Source organism: Phalangium opilio, unplaced genomic scaffold (assembly GCF_054372755.1).
Source record: "Phalangium opilio isolate 3A_F unplaced genomic scaffold, DU_Popi_V2 ptg000061l_1, whole genome shotgun sequence".
Taxonomy (NCBI): domain Eukaryota; kingdom Metazoa; phylum Arthropoda; class Arachnida; order Opiliones; family Phalangiidae; genus Phalangium; species Phalangium opilio.
In genome coordinates, this window is record NW_028324178.1 from 7,816,477 (window position 1) to 7,839,093 (window position 22,617).

A 22,617-nucleotide genomic window follows, 5' to 3' on the forward strand; every position below is an offset into this window, starting at 1 on the left:
TCTCACGGTAGCTCTTGGCGTTCGAGGATAGGGTAAGTTACCCTATAAAAAACCTTGGTTTTTCAATTTCCTTCGTGAGTTTCATTTCTCTGATATGACTGATTTCGTAATTTAATTACGGATCTCTTGTTTATGGTACGGATTACGTGATTTTTCATTTTATCAATGATTTCGTATGAGTTTGTAGTTGACTAGTTTCTAGTGGTAGTTGTCAAAAATGTGATAAATTCGCTAGAAGCGTACGGCATATGCATATCGTTGAAATTGATAAGGGATGAAATTAATGCATTACTACGATCTAAAATCACTACGCTACATAATTTCCCCCATGTCAAGCAATCATTTCTAAAGTATAACACTTTGTAATTGTAATTTATAATTTTTAATAGAAAGATTCGAAATCTGTAATTGTAATTTATAATTGAATGATTCCGAAATTGTATTTGTAATTTCTAATTTGTAATTGAATGATTCCGAATTTGTAATTGTAATTTATAATTTATAATTAAATGATTCCGAATTTGTAATTGTAATTTGTAATTTGTAATTGAAGGTTCATGTAATTTGGCCAACCCTGCAAGGTCGAACGGCAAGCGTGGGAAAAATTTAAAAAAGGCAATAAAATTTTATTTTCTCGTCTATTCTTGTTGTCAAGTTCCTTTGCGTCAGCTGGAAACGCTGTAGTTATTAGAATTTTGTTCTAGAAACGTGAAATAGCAATAGTTCGCAAAATGGGTAAGAAGAAGGTGGATGTTGCCACTCAAAAGTTCCTTTTCTCCACGTGACCTAGCGCTAGTAAGAAACAACTTACTTGAAAGAATATATTCACACAAAGACATTGAAGATCGTAGCCAAGTGTCCAACGTACTGTTGCGTTTCATCGTCGAAATCAAAGTAAAATGGTACCTATGAGATATGATTAACCATGCACGATTCAAAACTTGATAAGCGAAAACAGATTTGGAATTTTATTAAGAAGTCAATACCTGGCAGGCTATGAATCTGACGAAATCCGACGGAAGTGGTTTTGAATTGACTTCCCTCATTTTAAGAAATATGAACTTTGATCTCAAAGTGTCGAGATCCAATTTCCTTCTTAGCGAAACGTGGTTTAAATTATTTAATCCATAAATTTTTTATTTCTAACTGATCTTAAGTGATGCGTGTAATCAGAAGTGAGATGAGAATAGAAGTAAAGAGCCCTAGCAATGGTAGTAGATCCTTACACTATTGAACAAATTTGAGGATTTTATGCTTCTTCCGTCGCGCCCACACTGGATGAAAAAACTGGTCGAGTTCCAAAAAATTCAGAAACCGCCACCAGAAGGCCAACCGTTGGTGTGTTATCAAGAATATTCACTTTCGCCAAGTGAAGAATTTGGTTACCTCAATACTTCTAGTCCCTTATCCTACTTCTGGTGTAATCAATGTAACTCAATGAGCGTCAGTGCTGCACCTCGCTAAAAGTCAAACACTTCAACCTCCAAAACATAGAGCATTCAATTTTCCATTACTATGTGTGGTTACCAATGTGCTAAGGTTGTACAGGACCCAACAAGGATCTAAGGCTATACAGTGGCTCGTATATACTTTAAAGTTACGAAGATTGCTATACAAACTTGAGAAATGCCTGCCCAATTCAATACACGCGAAATACAGTGACCATGTCACTTTAAGGTCGCATTTTCAGTTAGGTATACATTTTTTTACTCTTTCCGTAATTTGTAGAAAATCAACACAACTAGAAATAAACGCTCGGAAAATGTCATAGAACGTTTTCGACTCAAAATCGCCCATTGAACCCACTGTAATTAACTAACTTTATCCTCTACTTACGTTAATTACGACAAGTCTTGAAAGTACTGGTTTAAATCGGCTTATTTTATGCTATTATTTTTCACCAACTGTAAAATTTTTGTTACTGGTCGTATGCGATAAGATCTATAAAGTCAAAAATATGTAGCGGTCTACTTTCACACTGCATTTAACATCTGGCCAGCTATCACACTCTAATCAATTACCTAAGCTTGCCAAGGATTAAATTACAAGAGACAAGATCAGTATTCTAAAAAGTTACGTAAACAATTTTTTAGCTAGGTGTGGTTGGGGCGGTGAGGGCTTGTTAATTTCGTATGCGCTAATGTAGTAACAGTATTCATGTTTTTTAACTCGCTAAGGTGACATTCCAAAAATTAAGTTCTTACCACGCCTAGCTAAAAAGGTCTTTCGTCTGTCCAGTATCCACATATAAATCATAAACATACACACTCACACATCATTAACGAAAAAGTCTTTCAAACTGATTTGAACTGTATATTAAAGGGTCAGGAGAAATTTTCAACGACAAGTATAAGACAAGTATAAATAAATAACAGCAACCCAGCCTTTATAAATGGTGTTCTTTCCGCCTGAAACTGTATCTCTCATTCTAGCTTTCTACCCTCCTCGCTAACCCCAAAAACAAATGGGCTTCGCTACAACTGTCCATCAAAATAACCCAAAATTTGAGGGTTGCTGCAATATATCAGGGTGAATTCTTTGACGATACCAGTGTTGTTTCTTTCCCAATACTTCCAAGAGCCTGAAGAGGATCTTTTCTTAATAAGAGTCCAAAGCAACTTGTTTTACGTCCATTCGAAGTCGGAAAATTGCTGTTAACTCAAACCTTGGAACTAGTGTATTTTCTTTCGCATTCTTTTCAGATTACGAGCTCCAACATGGTAGCGGATCTTGTCTTAATCAGTTTCTAGCCACACTTGTTCAAAGCGTACCCCGGCCACAAACATACATACAGACACACACAAATCATCAGCGCTAAGGTAGGTCTGGTTAAATAACCACACCTAGCAATAATAAAAACCTTACAGTAGTCATAATAAAAAGCTTTATTCATAGGTTACGCGTTCTCCGTACTATCACGTATATGCTGTTTTTATAGGTCAGCAAGTGCGTGACAACTCGTATTTCGCATTTTCTTTCTGAAACTTGACAGGTGCTTCAATTAAGTCCAATAAAAGAATTATAGGAAGTTGTAGTTAATTAAAGTGGCGTAGTATTTTGAAATCTCGAAGTTTGGGAAAACAATAATTAAAATCAGGGACAGATTCAATTTTAGAAGTAGGAACGGAGAACAGAGTAATCTGGGCGCGCGTCAAAGTCTCGGACTCCTTTCCCCGGGAAGAGGGGTATGAAAGAAGGGGAGGGTCATAGCGACAGAGGTAAAAAGGAATTACGAAATTTTCGCCGTCCCCGTCAGCAACGTCATCAAAACGTTGTTTACGTAAACCAATCTGATAATTCAACTTTTCGTTACGTGTTGGAGAGAAGGGCTCTATACTGGGACATGAGTCGGACTGAAGTAAATACTAACCATTCTCCATTCCAGCTTCTAAAATTAAATCTCCCTCTGTTAAAATCAAAACGTTTCTTCAGCTATATTGAATAAAAGTATTGTGTAAATTTTAATAAAGCCTGCTTTAGCTATTTCAAGGAAAAATAGATTTCAACCTAGCTTTACCAAATGAACTCAAGATGTAAAACTGTTTTTCAAAAATCAAAACTTATCTTGACTTTGGTTTCTGCATGGTTATGTATAAATACTAATGTAACATGGATTGCCAACTTCGCCAAAACGTCGACCACCAAATACGCATTACACACCTGCCGATGTGTGAAGGCTAGGTGAAAGAAACTGTATGTCTTTGAAGAATCATGAGTGGTGGGTTTGAAATTTCGCCAATGCGCAAAGAGAGAAAATTCGTATTTCCATCACACCCAAAATGTTTGGGGAGGGGGGGGGGTTACAAGGTATATCTTTTCTCTGACGAACGCGGTCGCCTAAACAAAATGACATGTGGAACCATGGTGTGACGTATGAGTCGAGAATCCATAATCCGTTAGTATTTACACATGGTTTACGGGGTAATTCAACATAATTATTTAAGAAGAAAAGCACTTTTGACCTTAAACACCTAAAAAAACTGGCTGTTGCTCTTAAATAAATTAATCACTAGCGATTGGAATCGAAGATCTGAACCACAAACTATTTGCCTCTAATACCTATGCCACTATGAGAAATTGTGAAACTGTAATGAACAAGTGCCCTAACGGGGCCTCCGAGATATCTAGGCCCAGGCATGTCGATTTTTACGTGGGGAAATATCCAGTTTCATAGAGGAAATATTTTTACCCTTTGTGTGTACGAGGTGGCGCTTTAATGACCGTTGGGACCGGGGTCTTCCATAAATTATCGATGACATTTTAGGGGCCAATTATAAAACTTTTATGAAAGAGAAAGGTTTCACTTTTAAATTAACGTAATTTTAGGGGCTATTCACTTTTTATTGAATCTATTGGTTAGATTGTATGGACAAAAAAGGAATTATGAGATTTTAACATCGTGGTTTTTTTTAGTAAAACAAAACTTCTTGAAGTTGTTAATTCACGGTTTTCATATACCATTAGAGGATTTTTTACCCCTTAAAAATCTTTCATTTTTTTAATCTTAACATTTTTATCCTTTACTTCTTTGGAATGATTGTTTAATAAAGGTTTTTTTTTCAATAAAATTTTCAAAAACATTTTTTAACTATCCGCGACCTCGGCTTCACCGCTCTACGTCTATACCTTGCCCTAATATTGTAGCAGTCGACGGGGTCATGAGGCTGAACTTGTTTATTTTGCGGTGCTGAAAGCTCCACCAAGCGGGAAAACACGGCAAACTAAATTAGTCAAAAAATATTCTCGCTTCGCTACATGCATGGGCCTAGATATCTCGGAGGCTCCGGTAATAATATACTGCTTTGGATGACGGATTATTCCAACGCTAATGTTCCATATCTATAATAAAATGCCAGATTTGATTTTAAAACTCTTCGTGATATTTAGTTCCTGTAGCATAACCTTTTACAATGGAAAAATCCAAATTGCCGTTCAAGTGTTGTATTAACCTGCTGTAACATATTGGTTTACAAATGATGAGACTGAATGAATTTAACTGTGATATTTTTCATTTAAAACAATAAAGATTACCTTGAATAACATTAGTTTTCATTAAATTTTCTAGGTGCTTATTAAAGAGTTAATCCAATTATGATAATTTGCAACTTTGGTATAATAACCGTATTTTCCCGGCTTTGCGCAATCTTTGTCTCCCCAACTGACTATACCGGCGATGTAACTCCGTCCTTCGTGTTGCACAGCCAATGGACCTCCACTGTCTCCATGGCACGAGTCTCCAACTGTGCCTTTATTATAACCCGCGCAAAACATTTGTCGTCACCTGAATCGTCTGAATGAAATTGAATTTAATTTTAACACTCTCCGTCTATTTATTTAGAGTCATTAAAGGGAGGGTGAAGTAGAAAATCAAGTGATTTTTTATCCATTCTTCTGCCATGGATTAACTAAGGCTAAAGGGATTGTTTGTTCCCCCTAAAATGTTGGAACTGAACTGAACTGAACAGTTATCTTCGCTATAATCACATGATAGAGATAAAGAACCTTTGCACCTAACCCGAGTTTAGGATTAGACTGAATTAGTGATAACTCTCTCACTCTCTCTCTCGATCGGTTCTCTACCAGTGAGTCTCCCGCAGGATGTGCCTCTCGTGTGTAACGCTAAGTAGACCTAGTATTGTAGTAGGACGTATTCGACTATTTGTAATTATAACCAGTATGTAATAACAGTAAGAGTGTTTTACCGAAATGAAGAACGATGACTAACTTAACTTAAACAGATTCATAATAAACTAATATGGTTTTATATAATCCGGCGTCATTACTTGAATATTAATTTAACATGGTAGCAGAGCGTGGTTCGCGGTATTTAACGGTATTCAACAAATATTTAACGTGATTAATGGTAATGACGCGGTAATAAACAGTTTACGCGGACGGAGTCAACGTATATAGCCGAGGCTTAGCGACGAACGGGGCAGTAAAAATCAGTGCGGCAATCTGGTACAACGTGGTAGTTAGGGTTAGAAAACCCAGACCAAGTGTGTCAACTAATCGAGGAATGGAACTGTCTTGGACAAGTTAAAACATGCTCACAACAAGCAACCAAGGAAGAGCGACTTAAGAAACAAGAAGCCATACAACAGAGGACAAGAACAGTACAAACAACGGCGGTGAGTTACACATAATAAGAAGAAACCTAAGACTGAACAGTACGCGATAATAATTATAATTTAAGTATAATAGTAATGGTGATCTAAGTATGAACTGATGAACATTTAATGGAACATTTTAACCATAATTTAATAATAATAATAATAAGACCATTAAGTAAGAATCATAGCTTGTAAACAGAAATAAGCCAATCATAAAACCATTTGAGAAATTAAGGAGTACTAGGGAAGTTAAATAAGAAGGGAGTTAATAAGCATTTAAAGATTATTATTGAGGGAGTATTATATGACATGATAAGCTGGCCATTTAAGGAAAGTAAAGTAGGGAATATTTATAATTACAATGGCTGATTACGTAGAGACTAACAACGCGGGCAATGCTCTATCATTTCGAAAATTAAATGATTGCAATTATGAGACCTGGAAGCGCGATATGCGAATGGCATTATTAGACTATGGTTTATGGGGATTCCTGGATGGAAAAGTAAAAGAACCAGATGCATCAGCTTCAGAAGACGCGAAAACAGCATATCTTAGAAGATCGCAGAAAGCGTTATCAAAATTATCATTAGCCTGTGATGACCCCCACAAGAGTATTATAGAGAAGTGCGATACAGCAAAGGAAGCGTGGGATATTTTAGCAGGAATATATGAACCCAAATCAAAAGCGCGTATGGCAGACTTACGATCAGAATTTATAAGCTGTCGATATAAGGGTGGCTCAATGGCAACACACTTAGCAAGTTTAATAGTGATAGCAGATAATTTGAAAGCAGCGGGATTACAAATATCGGACATGGAAATAGCCTTCCAACTGTTACATAAACTACCAGAAGCCTATAGGCAAATCAAGACTTTAGCGTATCATTGGCCTGATAAAGATTTTACTCCGAAGAACGTAAAAACAGTTGCTAATATAAGAATATGATAGGCAAAGGAGAGAAGATTGTGAAGATGATTATGAACAAGCCGGTTATTCATCTCACTTGCAACAAAGAGGTAGAGTTAGGACCCCGAATAACTTTAATCAGCCTAGGCCCAATAGAAGTAATAGTCGAAAAAGAAGTCAATCAAGGAATAGGATTAATAAAACTATGATAATATGTTTTAATTGTGGTAAAGAAGGTCATTATGCAAGAGATTGTTGGTCAAATAAAACAAATAAACAGAAACATAAGCAGTCAAGCGACAATGAAAGTAGACGAGCTCAATTCGCATCAGCCTTACTAGCGATAAAGGATAAGGAAGCCTGGATATTTGACACAGGAGCTTCGCATAATTTTTGCCATAAGAGGGAATGGTTCTCAAACTATAAGCAAATAGAATCATCAGTAGAAATTGCTGAAGGTGGAGCTAAAGCTGTAGGCATAGGGAATGTCGCATTATCAATTAGAAATGGACAGGAAATAATTGATTTGATAGATGTCATACATGTACCAGGGAATAATAGAAACTTATTATCAGTGAGAAAATTCGATATGAATGGATACAAGACTATCGTGGAAAATGGAAAAGCAAAGGTATACGATGAGAAGAGGAAATTCTTCCTGAGCGCCAGGTTAACGGAGGAGAATTTATACGTCGCAGATGTCAAAGTACATATTGATGAGCCAGAACAAGATAGTAAGCAGCACATAAGCACATTAACAAGTCAAACGCATGATGTAATGAGATGGCACCAACGATTAGGGCACCCTAACGAAAGAAAATTGAAGGAATTACACGACAAGCATTTAGTCGAAGGCGTACCTAAATTGGATGGGGAGTTAGGCGTTTGTCAACCTTGCCGATTATCAAAAGCTGCGAAATATCCGTCTCGAACAAGTGAGAAAATTAAAACCACACAACCATTAGAGATAATACATAGTGATGTATGGGGACCCTCACCTATAACGTCAAGATGTGGTGGCAGATATTTTATTTCGTTTATCGATGACTATACAAGAAGAGCTACGATTTATATTATGCAAACGAAAGATCAAGCGTACGACAAATTTCAAGAGTTTAAACGCTTCGTAGAAAGGCAAACAGGCAAGGACATCAAGGTCTTACGAACTGACAATGGCTTAGAATACTGTAATAGGCAATTTGAGAATAATAGTAAGAAATTAGGAATAAAACTCGAAAGAACCAATACATACACTCCAGAAATGAATGGCATCGCGGAAAGATTCAATAGGACAATAACAGAAGGCATTCGTACGATTTTAGAAGATGCAAAATTACCTTTGAAATTATGGGGCGAAGCTGCAATGGCGTTTACATACCTGTACAATAGATTACCTCATGACAAACTTAAAAATCAAGTTCCTTTAGAACGATGGATGGGAAAGAAACCAAGTGTACGACACCTTAAACGATATGGATGTACGGCATTTGCATTGATACCCAAACCAAGAAGAAACAAACTACAGAACAGATCAAGAATTGGTGTTTTAATTGAGTATGCAATCAAAACCATGGATATAGAATATGGTTTCCAGATCAAGACAAGATAATTGAACTGAAACATGTATCATTTGACGAAGATAAATTGGGGATACAGGAAGTTAACGCGAAGGTTGAAATAGTAGAACACTATGATGAAGAGTGTTTGGAACCAGCAAAGACCAAGAAAACAGTACGATTTGCTGATGAAGCCGAAGAAACATCTGATGATGAATTCGAGGACAGTATGGAACAATCTGTAGAAGACAATATGGAAGAAACTAGCCATGAATCTGAAGATGATGAAGAAAGAGTCACATTTCGAAGACCCAAACGTACCAACAAAGAACACGTGAAGCCCAAGGAGAAAGACGACATGGTCACATTTCATTTCCCAGACCATAAAGATAACGTGGAACCTCAGAAGAAAGAAGATAGATTCCCAGATAAAGAAGAAGATTTAGACTTACCAAAAGGATGGCGAAGAAAGGAAGTACCGAGAACATCTGGGCCAAGAATAGATGTCTACTACATCACGGATGAAGAGAAATAATGTAGTGAAAGCTTGTTTACGCCAAAGAGGGATCCAGCATGACATGAGTAAATTTTCATTTAAGCCTAAGGCAAAACAGCAGGCAAGATATGCCAGAGATATGTTTGGAAATTAAACAAGGCGTTATACGGGTTAAAACAAAGCGGTAGGCAGTGGTATGAACAGTTAGACAAAACATTACATGATTTGAACTTTAAGAAGTTACAAGGTTGTAATTGTATTTACCATTATGAAGATAAGGGGATACTACTAGTATACGTAGATGATATCATAATAATTGCTAAAAATAACCAAGTAATGAAGGAAATAACGACAAGACTTGAATCCGAATTCGAAATAAACAACCTTGGACCATTGCACTATTTTCTTGGGATAGAATTTGAATTTCACACGAATGGCACAGCATATATACATCAAAAGGGATATATTGCTAAAGTAAAAGAAGCATGGGATATGGAACTAACCAGAATCTATGAAATACCGGTACCAGTTGGCGTTGTATTCTCAAAACGACAATGTCCACCTGATGGGCAAAGAGTAGACTTTCCATACCGACAACTAATAGGAATATTGCTATACATAGCACAACGTACAAGACCAGATATAATGCATGCGGTAATTAGCTTATCAAGATACTCGGAAAATCCAGCCAAAATACATTGTGATCATTTAACAAGAGTATTGAAATATGTATTTGATACTAATGCTTATGGATTGAATTATAACGCATTAAGCTATTTAACGGTCGACGCTTATACCGACGCATCCTATGGGATGGATTTAGATGATGGTAAATCAACCACAGGGTTCATACTAAATGTTGGCAATAATCCAGTTCAATAGAGAACTGTTAAACAAGACATAGTCGCATTATCAAGCACCGAAGCTGAATATATTGCATTAGCAGAGACAACGAAAGAAGTAATTTGGATATCAAGAATTATAAACGAATTAGTAGATATTTTTAGATTACGAACTAATGAATTAAAGCCAACCATATATTGTGATAATCAGGCAACCATAGCTTTATCTAAAAATAGTATAGAGAATAATAGAACGAAACATAGATATCCGATATCATTTTATAAGAGATTGTATTAATAAAGGTCTTGTTAATGTTGAATTCATAAGAACAAATGATAATATTGCTGATATGTTTACCAAGGCAATACCAACTAGAAAATTTAAAGAATTTAGCAACATACTAAGGTTGCAGTATTAACAAACCAAAGTGATACTATTTATGATATAAATAGACAATGTGATAAATAATTAATAGATTAATGTGATAATAAGACTAACGTGATATATAAACTGTGATAATAGACTAAAGTGCTATAATGTGACAAAAGAACATAACAATGTATTAATGAAGTAACATAACAATGTATTAATGAAGTAACATAACAATGCATTAATGAAGTAACATAATAATGTATGAAAAAAATCAGAAACAAAACAAAGATGTATAAGGCATAATAGCTCAGACAACGAAAAAAGAGGGGAGCATGTTGGAACTGAACTGAACTGAACAGTTATCTTCGCTATAATCACATGATAGAGATAAAGAACCTTTGCACCTAACCCGAGTTTAGGATTAGACTGAATTAGTGATAATGCAACACTCCCTCAATCGGTTCTCTACCAGTGAGTTTCCTTCAGGATGTGCCTCTCGTGTGTAACGCTAGGTAGACCTAGTATTGTAGTAGGGCGTATTCAACTATTTGTAATTATAACCAGTATGTAATAACAGTAAGAGTGCTTTCCCGAAATGAAGAACTATGACTAACTTAAATTAAATAATAATAAACTAATATGGTTTTATATAATCCGGCGTCATTACTTGAATATTAATTTAACATTTAACTATTAATTAATTCCTCATTAATATCTTCTTCGGAACCACATTCCTCACCAAAGTCGCGTCTAGCCATTGTTATACTTTGCGCAAGTCCCAAACTAAAATTACTATGCTTAAAAATAGATAAATTAATTAATAAAAATAAAACAATAATAATATTAGTCAACGCCCCTTTAACTGTATTTTATTACTTTTACTTCCACTATTGAACCAGCTAGGAGCTACTACCCTACTAAATTACACTTGTATTATGATCTAAACATTCCAATGAGCAATAACTTGGGTCTGTTAACCAATAAACGTGACTTTCTAGCATATTTTTATAGCTCCTTTATACCATTTTCATAGTTAAAGGTCTTCCAAAAGCAGTTTCGAGTATTTATCGAGCCTTGATTTGATACTCGAAACTTTTTCGAGTCTCAGAAAATCTCATATCGAGTACTCGAGTCTTATCGAGTACTCGCACAGCACTAATTATATGTCGCCTTATTATGAAATGAGTTAAAGGGGCAAGTCTCATTTAAAGTGAACCTTTTAGATACAATTTACTGAGGTAGGGGTTATTTTAAAGTTTAAAATACAACAAATTCCATTAAAATAGGTTAACATCTCACCAAGATTCTAATTTTTGAAATAATTTAAAGAAATCACCCAAAAACCGATTGATTTATCCGAAATGGGCGGGAAATATTTTCTTTCCCCCTTCCGCAATATAATTACGTAAGAGTTTGATTCACGCGCCAACTCAAGCGAGGCGCGCGCTTCAATTTTGCTAATACGTATGATACAAACATGCTTCCGTTTTATTGATATCGAATTTTCTCCTCAAAGTTTTGTAAGAAAGGCTTAAATGTATATTAACTAAAGACAAAAACCTATTATTTTCCACAAACTCTATTACGAGAATAACTACCTTCTTGAAAACCCGACCAAACGTAATATTTTAAAAAGATATGTAACGCGAGCCCGTATATAGCAGAATTCAGTCTTAGAAAGGGTAAAAATTGCCCTACAAAACCCATTCCCTTCCACGCTTTAAAATTTAAAAGTAAAACTCTTCTACTCTGGATTTTATTTTTAATTAAAAATGTTGATTAGAAAAACGCATTATTCTTCATTTTTATTTCAGTTACCCTGGCAACAGAAACATTAGCGAGAGTGTTTGGTTAACAAAATTAGCTATTAAAATGATATTAGACTCATTAGGCAAACTTTGTTCGGTACGAAACTTGACATACTTAGACGTAAAACGATACTCGAAGGAGCGTAGTAAATTGTCTTGAAATTTAATAAAATTATTATAATCGGTAATTTTACTGTCGATGAAAACAAAAATTAATTTGAAGCGAGATATTTTTGCAGCTGCCAATAATTATTTATTAAACCTTTTAGTCTCTTAAAAATGTACGGAAAAGGCGTCAGTTCAAAACGTATTTCGCGATCGTTGGCATTTTTAAAACTTTGCTGTTATTGTAACATGGCTGCCAGAATTCTTGGAGCTCCACTCCTTGGTTCTGGCAGGGCATATCTAGCCTCCATGTCACAAGCCACTCCCCCTTCCACACATGTGATCTAGAATATTGTAGTTTTGTCAATCAGTTGTGTTTATGATTTCTCCTAAGACGGAGCGACTTTTGTTCACCAGTTCGGTTACGGGTTTATCCCTATATCAGTTAACTGAAATAAAATTGTTGTTGATTTTGGATAATTAAAGTAAGTTGTCTTAAATTCTTTTTATGGCCCTCGGGAGAATCTCCCTATTTAGTTTATTCCTTTTGAGGGTTATATAAATGGCGCCCGAACAGGGAACCGAAGCGACAAGGCCTTAAGCCTTGGTCAGTCCCGTAGAAAAACTTTATCATTGTTGGTATATCCGCCCCCCACGTGGAGTTAAGCCTTGGCTTCCACATTGAAAAATAATTAAAGATAATTAAATTAAATCTTAATTAATCATAACAAATTTAAATAATAAATTAAAAATAAAATTGTTGGTATCTCCGCCCCCCACGTGGAGTTAAGCCTTGGCTTCCACATTGAAAAATAATTAAAGATAATTAAATTAAATCTTAATTAATCATAACAAATTTAAATAATAAATTAAAAATAAAATTATCTTTATATTTCTGTATTGAATTGAGATAACTTACTTGTTTATTTTGTATAAACTTAACTGGTTTAACTATTTTGATTATTGTAAATTTTAACTTAAATAAATAATGGCCTATACGGACAACAAACAACAATGGAGGTCGCCTCGAACATCTGAGGATGAGGAGGGTGTTTCTACGTTGCATAAAGGGGAAGATCATACAAAGGAAGATCTGTTTGCCTCTGCGGGGGATGATGGCGACACGCTAGCACCGCCAGAAACAGATTGTACCGATTCTTTCTATTCTTATTTATTGAGTTTTAGTTTCAACTCTCCAGGACTTACATTGAGTCTCCTGAAACTACAAAAATCATCATTGGCCCGGGAATACTCGCGTACCTGTGGAAAGGGTTGGGGTAGCGAGACGCATCTATTTGTCTAGGGGATTTTTAATTAATTTTAAGGTCAGTTTATTGTCTAGGGGAATTGTTTTCATGGTATAATAATTCGATGGAGGTTAGGGTTTGCCAAGTGTTAGGGAACAATTTTATTTCTAATAACCAACATATTATATCATTAACTTAAGGTTAATGATCAACAATAGTAATTGCTCTTAACTTAATAAATTCGTTAATAGTCTAGGTTTCATGAAAACCTTAATCGTTAACCAAGTAGTTTAATCAGTTCATTTAAGTTGTTCATTCTTTAAGTATGTAGTTTTTGGTTCAAAAGAGTACGTTACGTTTGATGGTGCGCATTCGGCGATGGGTCCTTGTCTTTCGTTGATTGAACCTTGTTTTTCGTTCTTCGCCGGAGTCGGTTTACGGGACTCGCTCTCGAGAGTTTTTTTTTAATCGTAGATCGGTGGCAAGGTATCCATCGATCTCGGGGAACTTTTTGGTGGTTCTCCGGGTCAGTCGGATCGAGCTAGCAAGCATCAGGGCGAGGGGAGTAAAATCCGGACTTGATCCGAATCGGTACTCTACCTCACTCGTCCCTCGATCACTTTCTTCTCTCTTTTTCTTGGGTCTCTCTTTTTAGCGCCACGATTTTTTCTCGGGTCCCCAATCCACGCCCCGTATTTGGGGTTAGTCTGTTCGGTATTTTCCGAACACGTGCGTCACCGCACAACGCGTTAACACCAAACTTTTCAAAACACTTTCAACTATATTGTATAGATTGTATCTCTTTTTTTTTTGAAACATACAATGGGTTGGCAAACCCTAGTTCTAGTTAAAAATAAGAAGTGGGGGAAAATTTTGAAAGGGTAGGAGAGAGATAGATGCGTCATTAGTAGTATAGGGCTACATTTCGTACCACGGTAGAGGTATAAAGTAGGTGCGTGGGAACTGGGTCATTGGAACTGGGTCATGGGAACTGGAGCGTAGGAACTGGAGCACGCCGCCGCCGCCGCGGTGAATCTTCGCGAGTTCCCCGCGAGTTCCTTCCCCCCCTCACCCCCGCGGGGTTTACCGCGCGCGCCGCGAGTTCCTTCCCCCATTTTAACTCCGCGCGCGGCGCTAGTTTCGTACTATTCAATTCCAGGAAAAATTCTTTTGTTAAATTCTTACTATCTACGTAGTGATTAATGCTTTTGGCATATATTCTATAGACCCATACTTATAGAGAGTATCATAGACTTATGGTGATAACTTATAGCGTATGAATACAGTTGTATTGTTATAGTGAAATCAATTCTAAATAAAGGAATAGGGTAATAGAATTTAAGCTTAGCAATAACAATGGAATCAAAATTAAGCCGAGTATATTACGATTCTGAAAACCCTCTTAGTTACGGAAGCGCAAATAAATTGAAACAAGGAGTAAAAAGTATTTCAAAGAAAAAAATTGAGACTTGGCTTCAGTCTCAACCCACATACACTATTCATAAACCAAGGAGAATAAACTTCCCTCGAAATCAAACTTATGCTACAACAGCTGATGAAGTATTTCAATGCGATCTAATTGATCTACGACGTATCAAAAAGCATAACAAAGGGTTTCAATACATTTTGACTATAATAGACGTATTCTCAAAATATGCCTGGAGTTTTCCTTTAAAGAATAAAACTAGTAGAGAAGTTTTAAGCGCATTTCAGAAAGCGATCAAAGAGAGAAAGCCTTTGCGTATTAATGTTGACCAAGGCAGTGAATTTCTATCAAAATTGTTTAAAGAATATTTGAAGAAAGAGGGTATTCAACTCTATACAAGTGTTGGAAGGATAAAGTGCGGTGTTATTGAAAGATTTAACAGAACGTTAAAGGATAAAATATTCAAACTATTTACAAGAACGAAAAAATATAATTATATTGGTAGTTTGCCAAAAATCATGAAGGCCTATAACTCTAGTACGCATTCAAGTATTGGTTTCGCTCCAAAAGATGTTAATATCGAAAATGAACATTTAGTATGGCAGCGTTTGTATGGCAATCAAAAACCTGCTAAACCCCCAAAGTTAAAGATTGGTGATTTTGTCAGACTGTCAAAGAGTAAACCTCATTTCGAAAAGGGTTATAAAGGTTATTGGACGAGGGAAATATTTACCGTATCAAAAGTTCTTTACAGAAATCCAGTTTGTTACGTAGTTAAAGATTACAACGACGAAGAAATAAGAGGTGCCTTTTACGAATGCGAACTTCAAAAAGTAGTCTACTGATATATGTCTATTGGCAAATAAATAAATGTTCATTTTATAATCTAGTTAACCATGTCGAACGATTCATTTTATGTTACACTCGTAAGTTCGGCTTCTATGAATGTCTTTCCGGATAACACGCAATCTCATTTTAAAGTTCAGTTACCAGCTCCTTTAAACTTAGTTGGTAATTGGCATGTGGGGCTTGCCGAAGCATTTTTACCCCAGGCCTGGGATAATGTATCCGGCGAGTATTTATATTTCAATGCTGGAGTACATGACTATACTGAAAACAGCTGGGACCAGTATAAGATACAACTTGTCGCGGGAAACTTGCGTGGAGACGAATACGATGTTTATAAGAGTTTAATTAAATCTATTAATAATACCATACCCCTCGAAATACGACGGTCGGTTTATATGTTTATCACCTACAGTGATGACAATGAGAAGGCTTTTTGCGCTCTGAGAGCTAAAAATGGATATGAAGTTCAAATACCGGAAGAAATGGGTAAAATCTTGGGCTTACCCTTCATGGATTGGATCAAAGAGAGATACACTTTTCACGAAGAACTGATTAAAAGAAAGAAAGACGATCCTTTAGAACTAAATAGTTCCAATATTTTTTTACATATAAGAAAAAGAAAAGGCCCAACGAATCCAAGGGAAATTACTCTGCAAATTCAACCCGGCCAGTATAACCACATTGAAAATGTTATTGAAGCAATGCGCCACGCAATTCCTCGAGAACACAGTAGTAATTTTGTAATTAAGCTTAATCCCGACGGAAAAGTAAACGTAAAATGTGAAAATAACTATTATTTGTGTTTTAACAAAAATCAGTCTGGTCTAGGTAGACTATTAGGGTTTCATATGGACCAAATGGATAGACCCCTTATGGATGAAACTGGAAAAAGTGTTGCCGATATAGACAAGGGTACGGCTAGTTTGTATATTTATACAAATTTAATTCTACCACAAGTGGTTGGTGACGTTTATGCCCCTCTTCTGAGGGTTATACCAATAATAAATGATAAATCTTTTAGCTTAGCTGTACATAGGTTTCAAAACATTGATTATTACCCTTTAAGATGTCCATCATTTGAAATGATCGAAATTGATATGAGGACAGATTTCGGAGAAAATATTATGTTTAAATTAAACAAGTCCGTCATAAAACTTCATTTCATTCTCAAGCATGTCACGAAGTAACATATATCTAAACTACTACTTAAGCCAAACCGGAAGAGGTCTTAATCACTTCCGGGGGCCTGTATTTCAAAGAGGAAACGGACTCGGAAGCATCTTCAAAAGTTTAATTAGATATATTACACCGATATTTCGACCAGCAGGTAAAGTGTTAGGTAGGGAAGCTCTCAGAACGGAGTCGAGAATAGCAGGGGATCTCGTAGCAGGAAGAAACCTAAGAGAATCATTGAAATCAAATTTGAGCGAAGCAGGATCAAATTTACTACAAAAGGCTAGCCAACACTTGGCTCAACAACAAACGGGCCAAGGACTTCGCAGAAAGCTGAAGCCTAAAAAGCGATCAAAAAAGAGAAAAAGAACGAAAACCGATTTTCTCGATTAAAAATAACAATGGTTGAAGGAATGATGTCTGAACTGGATTTGTTAGCGGAGCAACATAGAAAATAGTGATTATGCTATGTATAAAGCTTTGGCTTCGCTTTCTGATGATGGACCAATTGAATTTTTTATCCCTGGATCTAATGACGTCTTTATGGATTTGTCTAAAACCTTATTGCAAGTTCGAGTCAAACTAATTAAGGAGGATGGATCTTCTTTAACTTCCCAAGACAAGGACGTTGGTCCTACAAATTTATTACACGCATCTTTATTTAGTCAAGTTGACGTATTTTTTGGAGATACGCAAGTTAATACACCAACGAATGCCTACCCATATTTGGCATTTTTTGAAACACATTTAAACTATGGTACAAGTGCCAAAAAGTCTTATCTTTCTTCAAAAATGTATTACAAAGATGACCCTGTGGACGCTAGTAAAATGTTTTTACCCGCGTCAAACAACGACAAGAATGGAATGCTGAAACGAAGAGATCGGGCTGCCCTATCGAAACGCATTGATATGTTGGGTGATTTACATTTGGATGTATGTCGAATGAGTCGATTTCTCATTAATAATATTGATGTACGGTTTCGCTTCATAAAGTCAGTTAATGAATTTGCAATTATATCTACAGCAGCACTTAATCCTAAATTTAAAATTAAAATTGACGATGTTACATTATTTATAAAAAAGATTAAAATAAATAATGAGATTATGTTAGCTCAGGCGATGGTACACGAAAAGCACAATGTAATTTATCCAATTAACAGAACAGTGTTAAAATACTTTTCCATCAGTAGCGGTTCCACTGACATTATACGAGAAAATGTCTTTATGGAAAGACAACCATCACGCGTAGTTATCGGCTTAGTTAGAACAACGGCCTTTAATGGAGCCCTAGATTTGAATAGCTTTGAATTCAATCATTTTAATTTAAGCTACTTGGCACTAACAATTGGAAATCAAACATATCCCAATCCTCCGTTTACACCCCACTATGCCGTTAACGAGTATTCCAGAGAGTACCTCTCAAACTATACGGCCTTGGATTTGTTCAAAAGTAATAAAGGAAACTGTATTACCTTCGAAGAATTTAAAGAGGGTAACGCTCTGTACGCGTTCGATCTTACACCGGAAGAACAAGCGGGCGCTGAACATTTGTCAAGAAACAAACAGGGAAGCCTAAGAATATCTATGAAGTTCAAATCTCCGCTAGTCCATAACGTAACTGTAATAGTGTACGCCGAGTTTGAATCTGAAATTATTATTTCTAAAGATCGTACCGTGATTTATAACCCATCGGGATAATGAATACGGTGGAAATAATCGAAATTTTAACGTGTGAACCTGTAACAAGACCTTTTTTCCTCGGTGTATTTGCTTTCGATCAAAAACCATTACCGCCAAAGCAAGCTAAATATTGCTTTTGTCTAAATACGGAACCTTCATCGAGTCCAGGACTTCATTGGTTAGCTATAAATGTAAATAATAACGTAGGGAACTTTTTTGATTCTTATGGAAATGATCCCTCTTATTATAATCTTAGCGATCTTTATGTCTACGCTAAAGAATGGTTTATAAACACTGTACCTGTTCAATATCCATTATCTTTAACATGCGGTTTACATTGTATTTTTTATCTAGTTAATGCCTGTTACGGTTATAATCTAAACGTTATTATTCAAGATTTATATAAACCAAATGATTATATGTATAATGAAGCTTTGGTTCTATTGTTTTTATGTAATCATTTGTTGAAACATCAAAATAAATATTGCAATCAATAAAAAAAAAACGTTTATTTAAATTTTTCTTTCCATAGTGTAGTGGGTACAACAGTTTTTTTATCTTTTCTGGTTTTACGTTTAGAATGAAGAGGCGAATATAGTTCTTGAAATTTTTTAAATTCATCTAATGATTGAGCCACGCTGTTTTTACGTAGAGTTTTTTTTTCTTTTGGGTGGTGGAGACTTAGCCGCTATAGCCGTAGCCGTAAATGGCTGCCATGTCAAGGTGGACCCGCTAGGTGGTGCTTGAAAAATGGTGGAACCCTGTGCAGAAGCGGTAGGCATAATGGGGGTAGTTGCGTGTATTCCTGTTAGGCTCGGAGTAATGGGTAAAGTAGCGGTAGAAGTAGAAACCACCGGGGTAGAAGGTAGCGCTGGATAAGTTGTAGGAGGTGCCGATACAGTTTTTACGGTAATGGGTTGTACTAGTTTCTTCATATTTAAATATTTTTGCAGGGTTTCCAAGTATTCTCTAAGTTTAGTTTCTGTAGACCCGGACTTTCGAAGAATGTTATGCATTTCTTGATCTAGCTCAGATAATTCTTTATCCACCGGGTCCAAAATGGTATTGGCAGGCACCAAAACCATTTTCTTCATGTTAAACGTTTTATAGCTGAGATAGCACTAGGGATAATACTAGCCAGTAACATTGGCCAAAAGGCTCCGCCTGATTGATTAATCATCAACTGACGCTTCTTACTTAATGGCAAAGACTTTTGAGCTAATAGCCTTATAACTCTCCTGTGACGTTTTAAATGATTTTTTAGTTTGGAGGTCAAAGGTATCCCGCCGTGTGTAATGTTAAAACAAATATTACAAAGCGTCTTTAATTGATCTTTGGTACTGTTTTTTAGAATGTGTTTTCTTTGAATTTTATTGCTTCGTTTAAGCAAAGTTAGGTAGGGGTATTTCTTACGAAGTGAGACCGGCAGCATCATTGTATTAAATAGATTAAAAATGCGCCGTCACTCTTTCTTATTCGTCGATAAATACGTACATATTTCCATCTGGAGGGAGGACATTTGTTCTAACTCGTAGACATTCATCCGTGGCTTGATGACAGTCAATCAAAATGTACGAGTGCGGCTTTTTAGTAGCAATGGCGTAGGCCTTCACTAGAAACTGACTTTTTATAGGAAAAACTTGCCTCCTTAAAAAATTGTATTGGCGATGAATCCCTGGGACATTTGAATATTAAAATATAAACGCAATTTAGGCTAATCAATCTGAACTCTTTATTTTTACTAAATAAGCTCTGTGTAATTAAAATTATGCTGGTATTATAGTGGTGACTCCCCTTAATAAACATATCAGCTATTTCTTTACTATTACCACATTCTGAAGCTAAATCATCCAACACCAGGAGGTTATTTTGATTTCTATTCCAAAATTCTTCGTTATTCGGAGGTAACCCTTCCAAAAATTCTATTTCAGGGATTTCCCTTTTCAGATCATCAAATTTATTTTGGTAAATTGAATAGCAATAAACTATCCGATCTGGTTTTGGACTAATCATGCATGTTCTATATCTTAATAAATTAAAAACCCACGATGATTTACCACACATGCTAGAGCCTGCGCATAACATCTGAAAGGGCGCCACAAATTTTATTCGACACGCCATGGTTAATAAATGTAATTAAAATGACACAAAAAATTCAACACTCGAATATTTTATTGCTCAGTTCGAATTGTATATATTTTGAGTAACATTTTTTCCACCTTTCGAATACGATCTTTAAACCTTAGCGCATCGTAAAGGGCGTAATTACGTCTATCTTCGATAGGTATTTCAAACACAGTTACATTTGGTGAAAAATGTACATTCTTTTTAGATCTACTCATCCCGAGTTGTCTCTGTTAAGTAACCATATGCAAATGTATTAAAACCCTTAACTACGCGCTTCTTAAATGTATATCCAAATGTCTTTTCCATTTTTTTATTTATTATTGTTGCCGTATATTTATCTCTACGTACATTAAAAGGAACGGCTACTTTAATTCTTTTCGATTGATTATGAATACTTTCAAATATGGAGTCAAAATTTACAATATTTTCATTTATTCGATTTTGAAGACTTAAGCCCTTTACTTTCACGATAGTTTTGTTGTCTGTAGTTTTCAGGGCGTAACTTTTTGGAGCATTGCAAACAAATTCTAAAATTGATTCCTCTCCCAGTTCGTTTACCCAACACCCCAAGTTAATACCGGTGGGAGGTATGTAGTCCCCCTCTTTTGCAACAAAGATTACGCTATCAGTATGCATATAAAGTACACGCTCATTTAACTTTGCAAGTGTTTCATAAAGAGTTAATCTACCATAACATGAAACAAAGCTGGCAACATATGGGTTCCCCTTATAATATGTGGGTTGAAACTCATCCTTAAAACTATACGTTAACAAACATAGCTCTTCGTTTAGGGGCCTTAAATCTATAAGTTCTTTTGTGTCGTCTACTAAAATGCCAATTAGATCTTTATAATCATCTATTATGATAGACTTTGGTTTGTTAGTATTTAATCCAAATTTTCCCCATAGTGAGTTCAAACAAATTTTTGAGATTGCTCTCATAGCAGGGTTTTTAGTTACCTCATACATTTCGATTTTGATTCCTTCAGTCTCATAAATTGAATCTAGATATTCCCTCTTTTCTTCGAAGGTTTTAACTGAGGAGAGGAACCCCGAGTTGGCCTGCTTAATCTTTAAAAATTTATTTACGTAACCACCGAAAAGTCCGTCGCTTACACCTTTTTCATATTTGAAAGTTTCTTTATAATGATGCACTTCTGATATTTTTAAAAGTTTGTAACCCATTTCCATAGCTTTATAAATTTCTGGGGTACACCACACGCCCGAAATTGACCTTTCACCATCGCTATGACTACAAAGTTCAGTATTTTCTTCGATTACACAAGATTTACATAAAGGAAAATACAATCGCCCATTATGTCTGTAGGGTAATACAGGAATGTACAGACCATATGGAGGTAACAATGTCGCCGACATGATTCCAAAATAAGCGTCTTTCCGATAATCAAAATTGAATTGAATCACCTCAGGGAAATGCTTCGGGTAAATACCATATTTATTTTGACTAGGGTATAAAGACATAATGTCAAAATATAAAATACGTTCATTTTTACTTGGATCTGCTTTATAGTATAACTTTAGGGGTTCGCATCTTCCTCCATAAAGCGCTGATCTTGATAAGATAGGGTCACACACTTCGACTGAATTACAAAATTCCCTAAAATCTGAATTTTCAGCCATCAGTTTATCGTAATCACATTCCCACATAGTAATGATCTCAGCCCTAGGATGAAGCTCTTTAATGTATTGTATTCTATCAAGTCCTTTTTCGTAAATAACTTTATTGGTTTCCTTAACTACGCTATTCCACTCACTTCCTTTGTAACACTTTTTACACGCGTGATATAAACAGCCCATGAATTCTAAAATTATTTCCGGGTCACTACAATAACCATCTACTGCATATGGTCCAATTTTCTTTTCTCCTGATGCTGACATTACAGTTTGAATCTCG